Source organism: Danio rerio, chromosome 23 (assembly GCF_049306965.1).
Source record: "Danio rerio strain Tuebingen ecotype United States chromosome 23, GRCz12tu, whole genome shotgun sequence".
Lineage (NCBI taxonomy): Eukaryota > Metazoa > Chordata > Actinopteri > Cypriniformes > Danionidae > Danio > Danio rerio.
The window spans coordinates 2,974,749-2,988,098 of NC_133198.1; the positions used below are offsets into that span (position 1 = coordinate 2,974,749).

Sequence of the window (13,350 nt, forward strand, 5' to 3'; positions counted from 1 at the left end):
TCTAAACGCATATGATTGGCTTCTGCCAATGTGATGAAGACTTGAAATTAACGATACCTGCACAAATGTGCGCACGGGCGGATGAGCGGATCACTCCCTGAGAGGACTTGTAGTTCCCGAGTCATATTAAAGATTCGTTTAAAATGAACGAATCATTCATGAACAACCCATCACTACTCTCTGTTGGTTTACAATCGCCAATCCCTTTTTAATATTAAAAATGCCTTGGAAAATAGAGTGATCAACAGCTGGGGTGAACAAAAAAACTCCCCCTCGGTTTTCACCACAAGTACCTGCTTTCCTTCGCCGGACTCTGTGGCACTGTGGGAAAAGAAACCGCCAGAGGTATCAGGAAGAGCTTGGTGGCCTGCTGGTTAGACTGAAGTCACGTTTGGCAAATTTTCCCAGCGCGGATGTTTGTGGACTACTGGCGGAGTACCATAATGGAACACAGTCGATTTGTTTGTCAATGCTCTTTGGATCCTGCATTTACCTGGGGTCCGTTCTTCGTACGTGGATTACTCGGTTAGCTGGATTTGGTTATAGGCGATTTGACACGATCCAGGATCGTTTCATTCTTCAAAGCTGATCCGAGAGTTGTTGTCATAGCAACAGTTCTGCTAGCTCAAACCTGATCGGGAGCAGGTTCAATTCATATAAACAGGATTAGATCGGCTTAGTTCAAGCAAATATAATAGAGAAAGTATGTTCTGAATTCTGATATTTTCTTACAGTAGTAGTTATATACACTTGGGAAAATAGTAAATATTTTTTAACTATATATATAAATTTATAATCATTAATAAAACAAATGAAGTTATATTTATTAATAAAACTTATGCAATCTGCACCCCCGAAATGAAAGTACAAAGACTGCCACCTGCTGGTGCAAAGAGAAAACTTATTGGTATGAACTTTTTTAAATCGCTTTAGTACAATTTGTGTAGTATAATAGAAATGCAGAATATGTAACTTTAAAAAAAAAACAATAATACATTTATGCAGTCATGAAGATGTTTTGACAGTTAATATGCCGAAGATTTGATGCTTCACAAAAGTTGCAGACGTCTTTACCAATATCAAAATGCTTTTGTAAACATCCAGTTATTCCATACAGCGATTTAAAAACGGCGACTATAATAAAGAAAATCTTTTCTAAATGTGGAACTAAATACACTGATATGCACTGAAATACATGATGAATACTCTTGACACATGAAAGCGTAAAGCCTGCAGCTCATAACAAATGTGGAAGGTTATTGCGTGTCATATTTAACAAGCCGTTTACTGGTAATTTGATGTAATTTTGCTCACATGGATAATTGAATATTAATCAGATGATGTCATAACGCTGCTGTGCCGTCAGCCAATCGTTGCATTGCTGATCATGATTTCGAGGATCGATAGATCTGTCCTTCACAACACACGCATCGATCTCAGATCAGTTTATCCAGACATTCTAATCTGATTCGCGAACTTGTTTGAAAAACCAAATTAGAGATCAGTTATCGAGATGAAAAGATCCAGGATCTGCCAAATCATCTTAGATCATTTAAGCGAGGTACAAGGAATGGACCCCTGGTTGGTACCAGTTATAAACTCAGACGAAGAACTCCAGTTTTATCGTCCCCTCTCTCATCTTCGCAAAGGTAGAGGGAAGACCTGTTACCTCTGGACAACTCTGGATGTCTCTGGCTATAAACTCTACGGGCCGGTATGATGCAGTTCGTTTTCGTGCTACTAGCTGACTGCTTACCTCCATATTGACGGCTTTTCTGCTCTTACCAGTTTGTCCAGTGGCTCGCCGCATACGTTGGAGGATTAGAGACACAGAGTGGAGTTGACGGTGACTATGGGGTTTGAGTCCGGCAAACAACAGTTGAGTCCGGCAAATTCACAACAGTATCTGTACTCCTACTTGAGTAAAGGATGTGTGTACGTTTGCCATCTCTGACGAGCATAGCTGTGCCAACAACTAACAGTTTTGATTTGGCGTGGTCTTTAATGTGAAATCTTTAATACTCAACCTCTAACTAACGATTTAGTGTTTATGTTTCCTCTTGAGGCGCTTTTCATTGGAGAAGCTCCAGACAAGTTACAATGCAATCTGCTGGAGGTAATTAGCACCTTAAAAAAATTAAATAACATCGATGGCGGGGATCAATAAGCTTGATCTATTGTGAAATTAATCCTGCTATCGACAAAACATGCGAACCCATACAATTAAGAGGCGGGAAAAAGAGGTCTAGACATGGGCCAGCAATGAGAAATAGGATGCTTTTTATCTCGCCGGTTCATTGTGCAGAAATCCTATGAAAGCTTTAATTAATCCGTGCATTATTAATGAAGACTGCAATGAGAGGCTTAGGATTATGCAGAAAGAGAAGGGAAAACACAATTAGTGATATCAGCCTAATGATTTTTACATGTCACTGAGCGCACTGTTTATTGTCAGTCTGGACTAAGGCTAGAATGGGCTTGCTTTGGCCTACTGCCATGTGTGTGTGTGTGTGTTTGTGCGTGTGGTGTGTGTTTTAGCTCACATGTGGCCATCCTACAATGTTTGAATCATTTATGGTGTTCACACCACATGTGGATGAAGCGTTAAGCGTAGTGATTTTCATGTTAAAGCCCCAGTCAGATCCCATGAATTTGTCATGATTTCGGCAGAATATCCTTGACGTAGGGTGTCGTGGGAATTCGTAAATGACAAATGGGCATCGTGACATAAGATTCAATTGTTATTTTCTTGTGTAATGTGGCATAGTTCATGACAACCGATACCATGCCTGCGATTCTCTTGACACCATTGCAGAAAGTCTAGCATGTTTAATTTTTTCTCGTTTTTCATCATGTGGGAGCCACTGTGCAACAGGAGCACATTAGCAGGGCTTTACATTAACTTTTTTGATCACCAGCCTCTGTGTCTAGTAGATTACCAACATTACTTGCCACTCGCCATTTTCACTAGCCACAATTTTATCTAAATAAATGTGACTTTGACATGCTAAAATGACTTGATTTAGATGTTGTGTTGTCCCAGATCAGCAGTTAATACACACAAATGGTCGGTTAATCTCATATTAAAGAAATGTTATTGTAAGGGATGATAATTAAACTATATTAACAAAAATAACTGTAAGCAAAAGAAAGCAGGTAAACATACCACGAGTGATAATGAAAGGATGATCACGTGCCTGAGAATAATTAAAACGAAAGCAGTGACTGCTGCTGTTGCTTACAAACAGGGCCGGCGCGTCCATAGAGGCGACCTAGGTGGCCGCCTAGGGCGGCAGTATAGAGAGGTCGGCATCTGCGACACCTCCCTTACCACCCGCGTCCTCAGTTATGTCCGCGACACCTCCCTCACCACCCGCGTCCTCAGATGTATTTGCGCATAGACGACAGAATAGAGAGGGCGGCGTCAGCGACACCTCCATCAGCACCCGCGTGTCCTCAGTTATATCTGCGCATAGGGCGGCAGAATAGACATCTATCAGGGTGCTGAGGGATGGACACCCCCCTCCCTCCCTCCCCCCTCCCTCAGCACCTGCATGTCCTCAGTTATATCCGCGCATAGTGCGCTGGAATAGAGGTCCGCGACACCTCACTTCATTTTCATAATCGGTCACTTTCGTTTTCACTTTGGGGTTGAGGGCGGCGTGATCGTCCTCTGCCTAGAGCGGCAGTTCAGCTTGCTCCGGCCCTGCTTACAAATATATATATTTTTCAATTTTGAGCTCTTAAAAGCAGCAGGACTGTGAGTACACGAGCATCGTTTTTTTGTCTAGTCTTTCACAGAGAACTGATCGCAAGAGAACGGAAAAAAAAGCGCAAGTAAACGGTAGCGTGCATGCTTTAAAAGCGCGCGAGTAATCATCCTCTCATTCGGTATTCACCTGCTTTGTCTCGCGCGAACACAGTTATTGTTTTCAGTCGTGCTGTTTCTCGATTCTAAGATCACATTTGCACGCATATTGTGCCATCCTTATTGTCGAACCCTGATTTAAGAAAACTACAATGTAAAAATTATTTCCAACCTGCCAAAGTGGCTAGTGGGAGCGGCTGTCCAACCCGACAAAGCTGAAATCCACCCGCATTTGGCAGGTTGGCGGGTGTTAATGTAAAGCCCTGCACATTAGTAATGCGCGGATGGCGGTTATATCCGCCAGTGCTAATCCGCGGGCCAGGTAATAAAAAAATACATTGTAATTAATTGCCGGTGGGTTGCGTGTGAATGTAACGGGACATGGCAGTAGACCAGCGAAAAAGCAGAGAGTGGGCTTTGCAGAATGGGAAGATGAGACGCCTAAAATAATGGATGAAGAGTAGCCTACTGTTCAAAGTTTCAGTTAAAGGAGTTATCAGAGGAAAATCTGCAATCGTTCTGGGAAAAACAAGATCGCACATTTCCATAACTGCAGCGCCTAGCGAGGAGAATCTTGTTCATTCCTTTAACAAGCGGTGAAAGCGAATTCTCATTCAGTACAGCTGGCCGCGATTCGGAGTCGAGGTGGAATCGGCACAGTAGATGCTATTCTGTTTTTGCACTGTGCGAAGAAAAAGGCCAAGTAAACATAAAATAGCTGCCGTGTAGGCTGAAGTGGCACCGTTTTTGTTATCTTGTTCCTGTATCTGTAAAAGCTAAAATGTCTTATTTTTACTTTCTGTATCTATTTGAAAATGAAGAAAATGTTGTCTAAAGACAAACCTTTGTTTTTATAAATAAATGTTCATTTAAAAACGTTTACGATTATCGTATTATTTTACTATCAGAGATGCGCAGATTAAAGCTCACTGAATCTGCTGGTAATATCCACGCATCCATAGAGGCGGCCGCCTAGGGCGGCAGAATCCTTAACAATCCCCCCACCGCCCCGGTCCTTGCTGTCATCTTTGCCTAGAGCTCCAGTTTAGTTCGCCCCGGCCCTGACGGTTACCTATCATGCCTAAAACAAAGAATTAAATTATTAAAACGACGATCAGGTATTACCAGCCAATTACCAGCCTGATCTCATGAAGAAACGCAATTATTTTACGTTTTGTCAGTTTAGTGGCTAACTTGTATGAATTCGTACGAGTTCAGTCGTACAAAAATGCACGATTTTAAAAATCAAGCGTGGCACCCAACCACACCACTAACCCAAACCGTCATTGGGTGATGAGCAAATCTACCTTAATTGTATGAATTAGAATATACGAATTCATACGAATTAGCCACTAAATCAAAAAGTTACGAATTGCCTTGAGATTGTGTTGCAATTACAGTAATTTGAGTATTTGTAATTAGTTACTTTACACCACTGCTTGCAAATAGTAATACATTATGTGCTGTCATGGCAAAGACAAAAGAAATCAGTCATTAGAAATAATAAAAAAAAAAAAACTTAGTTGGCAAAAATTTGGGAAATATTACAATTTGACAGGAGGGCGAATAACTTTGACTTCAACTGTAGAGTACAAAGCATGTGAAAGTGAACCCTTTGTGACAAACACCATTAATAAGAGCAGCTGTATGAAGCCTATCTGTGGGCTGACGTGAAGCTAGGAACTGTGGGTAATATTTCAGCCCTCTGTCCTCGGTTCGCTGGCCATCCAGTGGGCTAAAGGGAGCGCGGTGGCTGAAAGAGGAGAAGGCGAAAGAGGAAGAGGAAGAAGGATTGCCTTTCAAGAGTTATGAGCCATTAAATCACGGCCAGGAAATCTCAAGGTTCCTCAAGAGTGCTGCACAAGGAATCTTTGGCCCCAAGAAATATTGTTTATGGTTTAAAAGCCTTGCCGATGGATTTATAAAAGAAACATTCATCATGACAGAAAAATGGAAGAAAACATTCCCGAAATAAATACTCACTCTATAGGTATACTTGTCACCTGGACAGCACAATAACAAGTGAATTGGAAGGAAGATCCTTCATCGGTTGGCAACTGGCCCTCAAATGGTGGAGCGGGATGTCAGCCGGGCCCCGGACAGAGCAGATCAGCAGGAGCGTCTGGAAAACCAAATGCACAGCACCCATATTATGCTGTGTGTTGGAGAGGAAGTATGTTTTAGAAACTGATTTCAAACCACATAGCATTAACATCTTAAAGTAAGACTTTTATTTTTTTTGGAAATAGGCTTATTTTACAAGTCCCCTACATTTAAACAGTCAATTTTTACCCATTTTGAATGCATTCAGCTGAGCTCAAGGTGTAATAGGAGCACTTTTTTCTTAGGCCCTGTTTACACTAACGTGTTTTTGTTTTAAAACGCATAAGTTTAGCTACGGTTACGCCATCCGTCCACACTACGCCGGAGTTCTCAAGCGCCGAAAACGGAGCGTTTTGAAAACGCTGGAGAGGCTGTTTTCATTCTAAAACGCTGCTGCTCCGTTTCAGTGTGGATGACGAAAAACGGAGACATCTGAAAACGGAGGCGGGACAGCAGACATTCGCTACCTGATTGGGGCTTTTGTGTCATTACGTGTCCTTCCCTTATACGTCAAGCCTCTATCACATGACTATAACACATGGCTAACGCTAGCGGAAGACAGTACTGTAAACAACATCATGGACACAGAAATGGGAGCGTTGTTTGCTCTGTTGTCTGTTTTAGGCGCCATTGTGCAGTTATTCATTTGTTACGTTTAGTAACAACTCGACCTCGTCGTCTGTCCACAAATACCTCTCTTACTTTCTTTGCCATCGCGTTTAATGTACAACCGGCGTTTGTTGACTAACAATAACCAAATTGCGAGCGAGACGCATGCTTCCTGTTTATACTAGAACGCGCATGCCCAGAGTGCGCAAATGGTCACGTGATATATGTTTTTGGTGGCGTAGTGTGGATGGAGATATGTTCAGAGACGCTAGGTGAAACGCTAGTGTGGATGCGGATCGTTTTTGATCTAAAACGCCGTTATAAAACTAAAACGCACTAGTGTAAATGGGGCCTTAGTTTGGCTTATCTTTGAATCAGATTACACCATTAATAACCCCCCGGCTATTTAAACCTTGAATACTCTTTAATTACAACCAGAGGTGGAAAGAGTACACAAACCAACTTGAGTAAAGGTAAAGATACACTAGGTAAAATATGGGATGCCAGTGTAACCCCGCCGGTTCTACACCACCCAACCCGCTCCGAGCCAGGATCGAACCAGCGACCCTCCGCATGGGAGTCGGTTGCTCTAACAAGGAGGCAAAAGACCATGGCCTCTAGCGTATGTCGCTAGAGCACCTTTAGAGGTCAGAGAAGTGAGGTTTACCTGCACTGCACACACTAGCTGGCCTCCGTTACACCAGGACCCAGTCAAATCAGGGGTGCGTTTCTGAAAACCACCAATAGCCAACTAGGGTCACAAGTTCCGTCGTTACAAGCATAGTTTGTTGATTTGGTGTTCCCCAAATCCATCATTCCAACAAACATTTGCAAACTGCGTTGCAAATTGTACATTTGTAACTACAGCTCTGGAGCTTATGCCGTATTCCTTCAGAATGTTCTTATATTTAAACTTGGAATGATTAAAAAGAAAAAAAGCATTAAAGTCATCATTCTTAGGTGTAATTTGCTTTCAAAGTATTTTTGCAGTTCAGTTTTAGTTATCTTCATATTGACAATTATGTTCCCTTTGCAGTGCACTGTAAAAAAATGTATGCCATCCGTGGCTCATGATGAAAGCGAAATTTACGTTATGTCTCCGAGGCTTGCGAAAACAAATATATATATATATATATATATATATATATATATATATATATATATATATATATATATATATATATATATCAAGGCCTTTTAATAAAATACAATTTAATGGGTAACTTAACATGAATAATTCTCACTATAACTACTGTTTTTACATAACTGTGAGTGTCAAGGTTGGGGTAGATGTCAATAAAATACAATTGATAGGTCATTTAATTAATAATATAAATCATTCTCGTTATATTTACTGTTTATGTATTACTTTGAGGGTTGGGTTAGACATTAATGAAATACAATTAATTGGTTATTTAATAAATAATATACAGTTGAAACCAGAAGTTTACATACGCTCTAAAAAAAGGAACATAACCATTTAAAAAAAAAATGTCTGATGGTAAATCATACTAAAAATTTACTACTTTAGGTCCGTTTAGGATTACCTAAATGATTTACATTTGCTAAATGCCAGAATAATGAGAGAATTTTTTTGAGAATTTTTTTATTAATTTCTAGACAGTCAAAAGTTTACACACATTTCCTTGGTATTTTTTTTTAGCTTTGCTTTTAAACTCTATAACTTTGGTCAAATGTTTTGGATATCCTTCCCCAAGCTTCTCACAATTAGAAGGAATTTTGGCCCATTCCTCGTGACAGAAATGGTGTTGCTGAGTCAGATTTGTTGGCTGTCTTGCTCGCACAAGCTTTTTCAACTCTGCCCACAAATTTTCTACAGGATTGAGTTCAGGGCTTTGTGATGGCCACTCCAAAACATTCACTCTGTTGTCCTTAAAGCACATTTTAACTAATTTGGCAGTATGCTTAGGGTCATGGTCTGTTCGGAAGACCCATTTGTGGCCAAGTTTTAATTTCCTGGCTGATGTCTTGAGATGTTGCTTCAGTATTTCTACATAATGTTCTTTCTTCATGATGCCATCTATGCTGTGAAGTGGACCAGTCCCTCCCGCAGCAAAACAGCCCCACAACATGATGCTGCCGCCCCCATACTTCACAGTTTGGATGGTGTTTCTAGGCTTGTAAGCTTTTCACTTTGTCCTCCAAATGTAAAACTGGCCATTACGGCCAAACAGTTCAATCTTAGTTCCATCAGAGCACAGGACATGTCTCCAACAATTATTCTTTTTCCCAGTGTAATTTAGCAAATTGTAATCTGGCTTTGTTGTTGATTCTGGCTTGATGATTTTCCCATGTTGTCACACAAGTAAACAGTGTGTTTGAGGTTTTCCTTGAATACTATTCTACAGTTGTACCTCCAATTAACTCAAATGTTGTCAATTAGCCAATCAGAAACTTCCAAAACCTTGACACCATCATCTGAGCTTTCTCAGAGGCAGAATAATCCTATTGTGTGTAAACTTGACTTTCAAGAAAAGTTATAACAATTTCTCAAAAATATATCTTTCTCATTATTCTGCTATTAAGCATAACAGAAACAAATGTGATAACCCTAACTTACCTAAAAGAGAAAACATTTAACATCTGACTTTTTTTAAATGGTTATTTGCCTTTTTATACAGTGTATTTAACCTTCTGGTTTCAACTGTAAATACTTCTCCTTTACTTTCGGCCACAGCTGTATCCCCTTCTAACAGTAACCTAAAATCAGGTTATGTAGTCCAAAGCTGTTCTGCAGAGCAACTGTCCTGCAGAGATTAAATTAACCTTAATTAACCACACCTGAACCAGCTAAATAAAGGTCTTCGGTCTCTCTAGACCAGTGTTTCTAAAGTCCCGGTGTCCACATTTGCGGACAGTTCATTTAACTTAATTTAAGGCTCATGTGAGGAACTAGCTGCTAAACAAATAAATCCATTACAGCTGTGATACCTAGTTGGCCCCTTTTACACAAGACTGTTATGACACGTTTTATGTGATAATAATCTTAAATCCTTAAAAGTTTTAATATTTAGATTTTCAAAAACTGATGAATGATTTGTATGTATTTGTGTATGTATTTTTTTCATTTTTGCATCAAATTACTACCTACTACTTATGTGAGGTGTTTGTAATGCATTGTCTATATTTTTTCTTTCTTCTGAAAGTCTTGATAACACAATCTCTGAGTTTTTTTTATTATTTCAGCAAATAGGATTGTAAATAAATCATTTGTTGTACTCTCCCATTTACGACGCTCTGAGTTTACCAACACTTAACGACTTCTGCTGAGAAACCTGCAAATGTGAAAAGGGTCTATTAGGGCAAAGACTATAGATTACACAACACAAGTCCCTCGTATAGTTTTGAGAATCTGAGTCCTCCATGATGCACACACTTATTAATGATTCCTACTTGTGTTCCTCGTGATGAAGAGTAGGTAAAATCTGATATGTAGTGGGGGAATAAAAGAAGAACGTGTTCATCAGATGCTGGATTCGAAACATACCTGCCAGCAACTGGATCATTAAATCCGGAGGTGCGTGCGAAGTGAAGAGCGGGGGAGGGGGGGTTGCGCACAGCCAGGGGGGTGTTGAAGGTGCACGCGAACTGAAGAGCGGGGGGCGGGTATGATGATGGTTGCATGCTGGGTTCGGTGCGCGTGGGGACTGACCCAAAAAGCTAGCCGGACTGTACCAAAAAGCTGAGGAGCGGATGGGGGGAGATTACCGGGAGACAGAACAATACGGGAGAAGGGCGGGAGATGGGTTTGAAATACAGGAGACTCCTAGGAAAAACGGGAGTGTTGGCAGGTGTGATTCGAAACCGGGTTCATGATAGATGGCGTCAAAACATGACGCCATGCGTTTTACAAGCTACACCACTCACACTGCTGTCTGCAGCGCTCTTTAGTTATGTTGTCTTTGTCAATCAAACGGTGATGGGCGTGAATCACCTAATTAGCTTATTTCAACGAGGTGCGCTGTTTGCACTTAGCCTAAACAGACACTCCAAAATCAGCTGATATGTAGTGGGAGAAAAAAAGAAGAACGTGTTCAGGTGTTCGCACTTTATGGGCCTATAATGCCCATTGGTTAATCCGGCCCCGGTTCTGATGTACAGCCACAAAGCCAAGAAGAACAAAATCTGCCGTGTCCTGGTTTTGTTTAACGAGCCCGTCAAAAAGTGCGAGCGGTTTCACAGAGCTCGCGATCGTTCGCGTCTATATTTGAAATTACGGACTTCTTGAGCCGATGATAATAACGTGCGCATGATTATATCATCACTTCTGACATCCGATCCTTTCAGAAAGAGACAAACGCGAGAGTGAAGTGCGAAAAAACAAAGGAGAAGCCGAAAAAAACAAAGAAGCGAATGATTCTTTCACCAACCTAAAGCATGAACAAACTGCCATGTTCATCATCGCCTTTTGGACTATTCTGAACTCTGAATGACAGAATTACTTTCTAACAGAGGCTACAGGTGAAGATTACAGACACAGATGAGAGGTATGCACTGACTGGGCTATATGTTGTGTGTTGTTTTTGAACCCAAATAAGGACTAAATGTCTGCTGTGTCTAGTTTTTTCTGTAATTGGTATCATATTAGAGACAGTATGTAAGAGTATGTATGTGTTCATATATGTTCATTTATTTATTTATTTTATATAATTGCAGACGTTACAGTAGCATTGATCTGCAGTAATAATCAAATCTTGTTCATAGAGAGGTTAGTAATGAATATTTATACACAAGTATTTATGTGTGTGAAGCATCTGTTTTGTGAGAAGTGCTTCTCATATGATATGTGAACGACCCGTACAGCTTTACTTTGAGCGAGATTTCCTCGTGCGAGAATGACGTCATATGAAACTTTCTGTCGTACACCAAGTCCACCGTTGGTACCCTTAATGCAGTGGAAACGCAAGCCTGATTTAAGGCTGATTTATACTTCTGCGTCAAACACCGGCGTATGCTACGGCGCTGACGCATAGCCCTTTGCCGTGGCCGTCGCTGACGTGCACCTCTTAAAAAATTTAACTACACGTCGCAAAGACGCGTAGCGCAAGCTCTGTGATTGGTCGGCTTGGTAACGCTGATGAGTCTGGGCGGGACCGAGACCCGCGCGAATGGCGTGAGCCTGATGGAGCGATTGTTTACAAGTGTGGAGTCCCGTGAAGGAGCTCCGGATGGAAAGTTTTGTTTTGTGTTTACCTCATAGTTAAAGTTGTTGCACGTCCCCCGGTTCCTGCCTCAAAATGAGCGAGTTTGAGTCACTTGTACATCCAGGAAGTGTTCAGGAAAAGCAAAACAGCAGAGAAGAAACTCGACACAGAGGAACATTTACACCTCACTGCCCACTAGCGTTTCGGAAGTGTTAATGCAGACCAACAGAGACAGCGCGCAGAAGTATAAATGCACAGCTACGGGCGTTGCATGCGCCGTGAGTTACGCCGGTCACTTGACGCAGAAGTATAAACCAGGCTTAAGGTGACTCGTATCGTTCCATACTGTACCAGTCAGTGGAAACGGGCCATAAGTTATATTTTTGCAAGCTAATAGTCAGTATTTGTGTGTATGTCAGCATGCTCTTTGTTGGATCCCGAACTAGAACTTCTAGCATTTCAATTGAGCAAAAGTCCACGTGTAAATGAATAAAAGTGCAAATAAGAGCGACATGCGAGCGATACGAGCTTATAATGAAAAAAACGAGCACATCAGACCTCAGAAAAGGCTGGAAACAAAAAACAGGAGGTGGAGCAGACAGATGGCTGTGTAAGTGAGAGAGACAGAGATATTGCCGGCGCTGGGCTTTGGGGGTGGGACGGGCAGCAGGCAGATGTGTGTGTGTGTGTGTCTGTGTGTGTGTGATGGATGGTCCGGCCAGGCAAGGCCGCAGATAAGAGTGCAAACAAACTCGGTAATAAATGAACCGGCCCGAGCGGCGGTATTGAGGCTGGCTCCTCACGCCGTGATGCATGCCGAGGGAAGCCGCCGGCAATTTGTAATGGAGAAATGAGGGAGCTGTCAGAGGAATGAAGAGACAACACCGGGGAGAGGAGCCCCGGGACGGTGGACGGGGACGGTCCGGGCGCCGCGCTGTGTGTCCGCTCACCGGGGGGGTAATCAGGGCTACATGGGCCGCTAATTCAGCCCATAATGAGACTCCCTGTCAGAATCGCTGTGTGTGTGTGTGTGTGGAGACACGCAGAGGAACGTTCACACACGCATCCCAATTCACTGACAAAAAGATTCAATTTTTTCATTCATTTTCTTGTTGGCTTAGTCGCTTTATTAATCCGGGGTCACCACAGAGGAATGAACCGCCAACTTATCCAGCCCTTCCAGCCGCAACCCACCTCTGGAAAACATCCATACACACTCATATATTATGGACAATTTTATCCTACCCAATTCACCTGTACCGCATGTCTTTGGACTGTGGGGGAAACCGGAGCACCCGGAGGAAACCCACACGAACGCAGGGAGAACATGCAAACTCCACACAGAAACACTAACTGAACCAGCCGAGGCTTGAACCAGTGACCTTCTTGCTGTGAGGCGACAACACTACCTACTGCGCCACTGCTTCGCCAGATTCAATTTATGTGGGCTGAATTTAAACATGCACATGAAGTTAAACATAATTGAATATGTTTATTTAAATTCAGCCCATATAAATAGTTCGCAACCACTTACCTTAAAATTATTTAGTAAATCTTCTTTTCAGTGAAGGAAAGCAAAATAAAACATCTTTAAATTGGCCAAAT

At 41.8% G+C, this 13,350-nt stretch overlaps 1 protein-coding gene and 1 long non-coding RNA gene across 5 annotated transcripts in view; one reads left to right on the plus strand and one right to left on the minus strand.

The window, feature by feature from the left end:
* Nucleotides 1-13,350, plus strand: part of dhx35 (DEAH-box helicase 35) — a 386,570-nt gene that overhangs the window by 56,426 nt on the left and 316,794 nt on the right. The gene's annotated exons all lie outside the window — the stretch shown is intronic.
* LOC141380616 (uncharacterized) overlaps nucleotides 1-13,350 on the minus strand; it is a 41,702-nt gene that overhangs the window by 15,903 nt on the left and 12,449 nt on the right. For all 4 annotated transcript variants that reach the window (XR_012398935.1, XR_012398937.1, XR_012398938.1 and 1 more), the window contains one exon: nucleotides 5,852-5,990. This is a non-coding gene — a long non-coding RNA (uncharacterized lncRNA). The remainder of the gene's footprint in view (nucleotides 1-5,851; nucleotides 5,991-13,350) is intronic.